This window comes from Meriones unguiculatus, assembly GCF_030254825.1.
Source record: "Meriones unguiculatus strain TT.TT164.6M chromosome Y unlocalized genomic scaffold, Bangor_MerUng_6.1 ChrY_unordered_Scaffold_23, whole genome shotgun sequence".
In the NCBI taxonomy this organism is placed as follows: domain Eukaryota; kingdom Metazoa; phylum Chordata; class Mammalia; order Rodentia; family Muridae; genus Meriones; species Meriones unguiculatus.
In genome coordinates, this window is record NW_026843709.1 from 23,428,507 (window position 1) to 23,437,982 (window position 9,476).

Below are 9,476 nucleotides of genomic sequence, written 5' to 3' on the forward strand. Positions count from 1 at the left end.
AAGGGAGTATTTTAATCTTTTTGTACCTGTTGAGGCTCGCTATGTGACCAAACATGTAGTCTGCTTTGGAGAAGGTTCCATGAAGTGCTGAGAAGAAGGCAAATTCATTTCTATTTGGGTGTAAGGTTCTGTAAATATCTTTTACATTTGATTCATGACCTCTGTTAGAGACATTGTTTCTTTGTACAATTTCTGTTTTCTTAACCTGTTCTTTCTTTGGAGTGGGGTGTTGACCACTCCCTCTATTAATGTGTGGGGATCTACATGTGGTTTAAGTTTCATCAATGTTTCTTTTACATATGTGGGTGCCCTTGTATTTGGGCATAGATGTTGAGGATTGTGATGTCTTCCTGGTGGAATTTTCCCTTGATGAGTATGAAGTGTTGTTGCCCATTTTCTTTTGATTAATGTAGGTTGAAAGTCTACTTTATCAGATATTAGAATGGCTACTCCTGCTTGCTTCTTGGCACTGTTTGCTTGGAAAGCCGTCTTCCAGCCCTTTCCCCTCATATAATGTCTATCTTTGTGACTTATGTGAGTTTCTCGTATGCAACAGATTGCTGGGTCTTGATTACGCATCCATTCTGTTAGTCTGTGTCTTTTTATTGGAGTATGGAGTTCATTGATGCTGAGAGAGATTAATGACCAGTGACTGTTAGAGCCTTTGATTTTGATGTTGGCTGTGGTAGTAAGTTTGTATGTTTGGTTGCTTTTGTTTCACTGTAGTGAGGTTAATTATTTCCTGTGTTTTCTTGAAAGTAGCTAGTATTCTTGGCTTGTATTTTTCCTTCTAGTGTCTTTTGTAATGCTAGATTTGCGTGTAGATATTGTTGAAATTTGTTTTTGTCATTTGAATATCTTGTTTTCTCTATTCATGAGGACTGAGTGTTTTGCTGGGTATAGTAGCCTGGGCTGACATCTCTGTTCTCTTAGGGTCTGAATGATATCTGCCCAGTCTCTTCTGGCTTTCCTAATCTCTGTTGAGAAGTCAGTTGTGATTCATATAATTTTGCCATTATATGTTACTTTGCCTTTTTCCCTTTGCAGCTTTTAGTATATTTCCTTTATTCTGTATACTTACTGTTTTGATTATTATGTAGTGGAAAGATTTTTTTTTCTGGTTTAATTTATTGGGTTTTCTGTTTCCCTCTTGTATTCTTATTGGCCTTTCCTTTAAGTTGGGGAAATTTTCTTTAATGATTTTGTTGAAAATATTTTCTGGGCCTTGGAGGAGGTACTCTTTCCCTCTATTCCTATTATTCTTAGGTTTTGTCTTTTTAGGTTTTCTTGAATTTTTTGGATGGTCTGTGTCAGGAATTTTTAGATTTAGCATTTTCTTTGACAGATACATTGATTTCCTCCATTGATTCTTCCACACTGAGATTCTTTCTTCCATCTCTTGTATTCTATTAGTTATGCTTCCCTCTATAGTTCCTGTTTTCTTCCTAGGATCTTTCTCTATTCAATATCCTCCATTTTTTTCATTATTTTTTTTCCAATTCTATCTTCAGATCTTGAGCCATTTTGTTGATTTCCTTCACCTGTCTAACTGTATTTCCTTGGTTTTTCTTCAATTCCTTCAGCTGTTGTTTGAACAATCCTCTGTTTCTTTCTTTCTTTTTTTTTTCCTTTCAGTGATTGAAGTATTTCCTCTCAAATGGCAACAAAACTGTTTGGCTGCAACTTCCTGTATATTTTTTACAGATGGCCATACTCTGTTTTTCTTTATCTTCTTCTATTTCTTTACAGATGGACATAATCTGTTTGTTTTTATCTTCCTCTAAATCTTTATGCATTTTATAGGTTTCCTCTGTTATCCTCTTCATGGGCATAGATGTTAGGTCATCTTCTTGAATTTCAATTATGCTGTGATATCCAGGGCTACTTGCCCCTGGATAACTGGGATTTGGAGATGCCATTTTGCACTGTTTTGTTGGTTGAGCTTTTATCCTGGCTTTTACCCATTAGGCTCTCTTAGGTGTTAGTTTCTGGTGGTTTCTAGAGTCCTGTGGTAGAGAGAATCCCCATGGCAGGAAGATTTTTTTTGTCCCGGTGGAAACCTCCTCAGCTTTTTGGGTATGGTCACTCTATGGCTGGTATTTTTCAGGAGTTGCCACAGCTCACCTCAGGCATAAAGTCCTTAGTAGTAACTGTGGTCCTTGTTAGGTGAGAGGGCTTTCCTCTCACCCAGAGAAGTCCTGGAGACAGCTGCCCTGCTTCCAGGTTTTTTGCTGTAAATTTATTGAGCTGCTGCTGTAACCTGCATGTTCCATGGTTTGGTCAGTTTTGTTAGGGATAACTGGTTGCTCCTTGGAACAGTATCTGGGGGTTGATCTCGGGATCTCAAGCCTCTGTAGGTCTGAGGTTGGGGCTCTGTGCCCCAGTACCCAAGTGGTAATCTGTGGCAGGTGAGTATCGCTCTCCTGTTAGCAGCAGTGTAGCTGGTGCGCAGCAGTTCTTTGGGTTGGGCCAGTCTGCGGGACCTTTTCCACATATATACTGGATGGCCTAAGTCCATCCCTCTTTCCTTTTTTCCCTCTGGAGTTTATTCCCAACAGGGATTCCCAGTCTCTGTTGTCCTGGGGCACAAAGCTCTCTCTGTGCCAGAGAGCTGGGCACATAGCAAGTCTCTGTGCTCTCAGCTAGAGCCCAATTCAGTGACTGAGGCTTGTACCTGCCTTTCTGCGAGGCCTTTTCCAGAGAAAGATTGGGTGACCCTAAGTCAATCCCATTTCCTTCCTTCCCTGTGGAGTTATCTCTTGACAGTAACTCCCAGTCTCTGATGCCCTGGGATGCAAAGTTCTGTCTGTGCCAGAGAGCTGGGAGCATAGCAAGTCTCTGTGCTCACAGCTGGAGCACAGTTCAGTGATGGCGTCCCACACCCATCATTCTTTGCGACCTTTTCCAGGGAAAGACTGAGTGACCTGTGGCCAGTAACTTTTCTTTCCTTCCCTGTGGTTTTTCTCATGACTGGAACTCCTAGTCTCTGGTGTTTTTATACCCACTGTTCAGCCTGGGAAAGTGATCAGGACACACAGGCGTGTGGCTCTGATATGGCAATCTCGAGCCTGCACAACCTAGGAACTCTTTCTGACTATGGCTGGGTGACCTGATAGTGGATCAAACCGATTTCCACGCTGTGGGGGTTTCATCTCACCTGGGAAAAAATGATCGCTGTTGTTTTAGGGCCCAGATTTCAATCTCTTGGTCGCGCTATGAAAAATGTTGTCCTACTCCTTAGACACAGTGTTCTCCTGGTGCTGCCATTCCCCCCCCCCCCACAGTTTCTCTTATATATTTATTTATTACATATTGTTCAATTTGTATCCTCTCTGCTGCCCTCTCCCCTTCACCTTCCAGTCCCACTCATACTCCTTCTTCTACCCCTATGACGCTTTTACAATTCCCTGATAGGCGAGGTCCTCCTCCCCTTCTATCTGAACCTAGCTTCTCAGGTCTCATCAAAGCTGGAAGCATCATCTTCCTCTGCAGTCTGTATCTCAGGACATTGTTCTCCATGTGGCCTCAGTTCCGTCTACTTGTGACACTCTTCCTGCTTCCTTTCCTGAAGTCTTCCCAGAGCTCTAAGAGAAGGGAGAATTTCATAGGAAAATCCCATTTATACCTGGGTGTTTTAAGGTCTCTCTGTGAATAATATCGGACTGTGGGTCTCTATATGCAATCATATTTGATGCAGAAGGTAGCATCTCTGTGGATCTAAGAACATGGCAATGATCAATCAGTTGAGGGCAGAGAGCAGTGTATTTTAACAACAGCAGCCTGGGTTGCTTGAAATTTTCTGAAGGATGCCTTGCCTGACAGCTCAATTCAATGCCACCCAATCCCCCTAGTAGAAGACTGGTTTCATCACATTTAGATGGCCTATTTGAACTTTATCCTCCACTATTAGGAGACATCCTAATAAATGCATATACACCGTATTTGTCTTTCTTCATTTTAGTTACTTTACCCAGGATGAACTATTTTCAGCCAAATAGATGAAACTAATTGCCTGAAAATATCATGATGTCATTTTCTTAGCTGAATAATATTCCACTATGGAAATATATCATATTTTCCCAAAGGAGATTGTCAGTGCTGTTCATTAGAACATGGTATTTCCTGGGACTTAAATCATTGTATTGAATGGCAAACTATCAGTATAACTATACTCTTTTAGCCTAGAAGTTCCTCCATCTCCTTTCACTTCCTGGTGAATTGAATTGCAATATCCCCTTGAAACTCATCTCTTTACATGTTGAGTCAAAATAACATTGTGAAATGTTAATATCATTGGGATGTCATAACATTATTATGTAGTAATAGTATTATGGTGTCATAATACCTTTGTGATGTTTTAATAGTATTGTGACTGCATATCATTGTCAAGTTGTATTAGGATTGAGATATCATATCATTCTGAAGCCCTATAGCATTGTGATGATTTACCATTGTGATGTCATATCACTGTGATGTCATTATAACATTTTTATATCATAATAGCATTGTGATGTCATAAGAGCATTGTGATGTTCTAATGTCATTGTGATTGTCAAATTTCATTTGTGATGTCATAAAACAGGAATGTTGTAATAGCATTTTGATGTCAGAGTAACATTGAGATGTCATGATGAATTTTGATGTCATAATGATATTGTCATAGAACTATTGCATTGTGAAGTCATCAGAGCATTGTGATATCATAATAACATTGTGATGTCAACATGGCATTACGAAGTCACACCATTGTGAAGTCATAATAGCATTTTGGTGTCAAAATTGTGTTTTGATGTCATAGCACGATCTTATTGTAATACTCATGTGTTAATAACTTGGTGATGACATAATACCAGTTTGAAGTTATTATGACAATATGATGTCAACATAATTTGTGATATATTCTTGTGATGTCTAAATACCTTTGTGATGTCAGCATAGCATTGTGAATTCATAATACCATTATGATGTTATAATACCATTATAATGCCATCAAACAATGTCATAATACCATTGTGAAATCATAATAGCATTTTGATGTCATAATAGAATTTTGATATCATAATGCCTTTGTGTTATTATAAAACCATGGTGATGTCACAACGCCATTGATGTCCTATCATTGTGATATAATACCAGCGAGATGTCAGACCATTGCGAGGTCATAATAGCCTTTTGAGGTCATAATGCCATTGTGACATCAAAATTCTATTGTGATTACATAACAAAAATCATTTCAAAATACCATTGTGATGTCATAAGAGCACTGAGAGGCCATAACACAATTGTGATGACATAAAGCCATTGAGATGTCATAGTATTATTGTGATGCCATAATATAATTGAGATGTCATAATACCATGGTAATGACATAAGAGCACTGAGATGTCATTGCACAGTTGTGATGACATAAAACCTTTGAGATTTCATAATAAAATTGTGATGTCATGTTATAATTGTGATGTCCTAATAGCATTTTGATGTCATATTCTAATTGTGATGTCATAATACCCGTGTTGTCATCATATCACTGTGTTGTTGTAATACAATTATGAAGTGATTATGCCATTGTAATGTCATAATACCATTGTGATGTCGTATCAGGGTGAAGTCATGTTAGCATTGTGATGTCAAAATAGTGTTGTGGTGTTATAATATCATTGGGATATCATAATGCAATTGGGATATCATGACACAGAGTTATATTATAATGCCATTCTGATATCATGATACCATTGTGATGTTATAATAGTATTTATATTTCATAATAGTATGATGTCATAATACCATTTTGATATCATAATACCATGGCGATGTCATTATAGCATTGTGATATCATAGTATCTTTGAGATGTTAGACCATTGGGATGTCATAATAGACTTTTGAGATCATAATGCCATTGTGATGTCAAAATTCTTTTGTGATTACATACCTCAATCATGTTGAAATAGCATTGTGATGTCATAATACATTGTGATATTATAATACCATTGGTGTGTCATAATATCATTGCAATATCATAACACCATTGTGATGTAAAAATGCCATTGTAATGTCATAATCGCATTGTAATGTTATAATTCCATTGGTGTGTCATAATACCATTGGGATGTCATGACACCATTGTGATGTCATAATACCAGTGTCATAACAGCCCTGAGATGTCATGAAATGATGATGATGAAATAAAAATCTTGAGATGTCATAATGAAGTTGTGATGTCATATTGCCATTGTGATGTCATAATAACATTGTAACATCATAATATCATTGTGAAGTCAAAATACCATTGTGCAGTCATAATGGCATTTTGATGTCATATTAGCATTGTGATGTCATTATAGCATTGTGTTGCATTGTGAGGCAATTATGACATTGTGATATCATAATACCATTGTGATGTCATATCATTGTGAAGACATAATAGCATGTGATGTCATAATAGTATTATGATGTTATAATAGCATTGGGATGTCATAATGTCATTGGGATGTCATGACACAAAAGTTATATCATAATACAATTATGATATCATGATACCATTGTGATGTTATAATATTATTTGTATGTCATACTATTGTGATATGATAATACCATTATGATATCATAATACCATGGTGATGTCATTATAGCAGTGTGATGTCATAATATAATTGAGATGTCAGACCATTGTGATGTTATAATAGACTTTTGAGGTCATAATGCCATTGTGATATCATAATATCATTGTTATGTGATAAGTGCATTGTGAGGATGTAATAGTATTTTTAGGACATAATGCCATTGAGATGTCAAAATTCCATGTGATATCATAATTATATTGTGAAGTCACTATATCATTGTGAGGCCAGCATAACATAGGGTTAGGTTTAGGGTAACGGTGACAGTTAGGATTAAGTGTTAGGTTTAGGGTCAGGGTTAGGCATCTTGTACTTTTGTTTTGACATTTGTTTTTGCTCTCTTTTGTTTGTGCCCATTTTGATATGGGAAGGACAGTTTTGCCTTTGAAGTATAATTTTTGAGTTTTTAATACTTAACTAGGCTAGTATGTACTTTGGAGCTGCAAGCCTCCTGTGTGTATCTTGCATTAGGCATGACAAATATTTATTCCCTGTGAAAATATCTCATGTTGAAAAGATAAGTCAGCTTCCGGAGCACTGTGACATGTTAATTTAGTCAGCATTTAAAAGTCTTTTTTTTGTTAAATTGGCAAGCATGCAGTTTGCATGGTTGTTTCCAAGCTTAATTTTATATCCTTATATTGACCAACAGAACATATCTCTTAAGCCAAAATGCCTTTTGGCAACATTTCTTTGGTGGAAGTCCCACTTTCTGATATTGGCTGGCATGTCTAGAACACTGTGACATGATCTCTCCTCATATAAACCTAAAATTGATGTGAATTCAATCTTTAAAATAGTAAGACCATAACAGCTATCATTAAGAAAAAAGAACTTACATGGTAACCTTAAGAAAAATTTTGTCATTTTGAATCTTAGACTATTTGTGCAAGTGGCTAAACTGCAGGAGTTGCCATCCTGGGTTTTATTTTGTAAATTAGGATGTTCAGGGACTCACAGTTCTGCCTGTTTCTTTGTGTGTGTGTGTGTTGGGATTAAAGGCATAGGCCTTCATCAATTTGTTCCAATATTTTTTCTCAAATCAATTTAATTATAACTCAAAATATTTAAATGAAAATTAAACAAAGAGATAAGAAAATTATAAGTTTTGGGTCAGCTGTTATGCTGTGAAAAGCAAAGCCCAGTTGGTTGTTTTATGGAATTTAGTTGATGTTTTAGTGAATTTGTACACACTTACCTGAAAGAGCTGACAAATATCTTGCAGCCAGAGAGCTTTGAATTTTAGCCATTATTAATCTAATTTTTTTAGGGAGAATGCCCTTTCAAAGGGTTTTCTGTAACTTAGTATTCTATTCCTTGGTTGTTTTTCCCATTTTCTCCTTCCAATTGCTTGGAGAATTCCTCCAGAAGAGCCACCACCATTAAATATATTGCAAACAGATCCATGACTATGACAAATAAAATAAAGCCAAAGTGGATTAAAACACTCTCTGCCATGGCTTGTTTTTTTTATTATTATTATTTAAATTGCAGTTTTAGGCCAAGTTCTGTAGAGAGGTCTGTTTGCCTACATTTCCTTTCTTTCCAGACATGGCTGCTGAGTTTAGCTGAGCCGAGCCAGCCACATTTTAAGGAGGCCATGCTTGTGTATCCTCTGGTTAGAGTGTAGCAGCAGCCAGTCTTGCTATGTTAAGTCTTAGGTCTGTCCACAATAGACTGTCTTTTGCTCCTGGTCCTGTTTAAGAGTCTCTCTTAAAAAGACAGTAATTGACCTGGGAGTTTTTAGGTCTTAAGTTTGGGTTATTGGGGTTGTATTACTGCCAGCTATTCCCACAACCAAATTATGTTAAAGTATAATTTAAAGGATATGGATACTTAGGTTAATTAGTGGCCATTTATTATACAGTTAGATTATTTGGGTTAGATTGGGTTACAGTTAGATTATTATTATGTTGATAGTTATTAATATTTACTATTGAAATATCTTTTAGTGAAGCAGCTGTTATTCCTAAACCAGCTGTATGTATACTCCAATCAGACATACAGACTGGGATTTATTTAACCTAGAGCACAATGCTGGGCAATATTTATTCCACCCTAAATCTCCAAATCTCCTAAATCTATACATAGATTCCTACTATTCAGATTTCCCTCATTTTATTTCCTTTTTGTAATATCTTAAGTACAGTCCATCTCTCCACATGGTTCCAAGACCTCTCCTGCTGATTCTCCACCTCTCCCCCTGTTTCCTTCCTCTTCCTCCCTTATGGACAAGGATGTCCCACCCTATCTTCTACATTGCTCGGCATTGTAGCTGATTGTTTTATTGAAAATACAGAGAACAAATGGTGGCATGTTTACACAAACTTGATACAGGTGATGCATAGAATAAGCATCACAGTGTAATTTCAGGATAGAAACCAGAGAGTCGGAGACAGAAATCAGCTTTTGAATGAACAAGGGTAAATGGTATACATCCCAAAATAACTTTTACCAACAATTTATTTACTTATTTATTGTATATGTAAATATACTGTATATACAGTGTTCTACCTGCATGCCAAATGTGGGCACCAGATCTCATTATAGATTGTCGTGAGCCAGTGCGTGGTTGTTGGGAATTTAAGAAAGACATCTGTAAGTGTAACCAATGCTCTTAAGCTCTGATCTGCATCTCCATCCCTGGTCTGAATTTTCTTTTGTTCATATACCTTAAATTTTTGTTGTCATAATAGCACTGTGATATCATAATAACTTTGTGATGTTATAATACCATGGTGAAATCATAATTACATTCGGATGTCATAATACTAATGTGATGTCCTAATATCATTGTGATGTCCTAATACCATTGTGAAGTCATAAAAACTAATGTGATGTAATAACACAATTGTGAT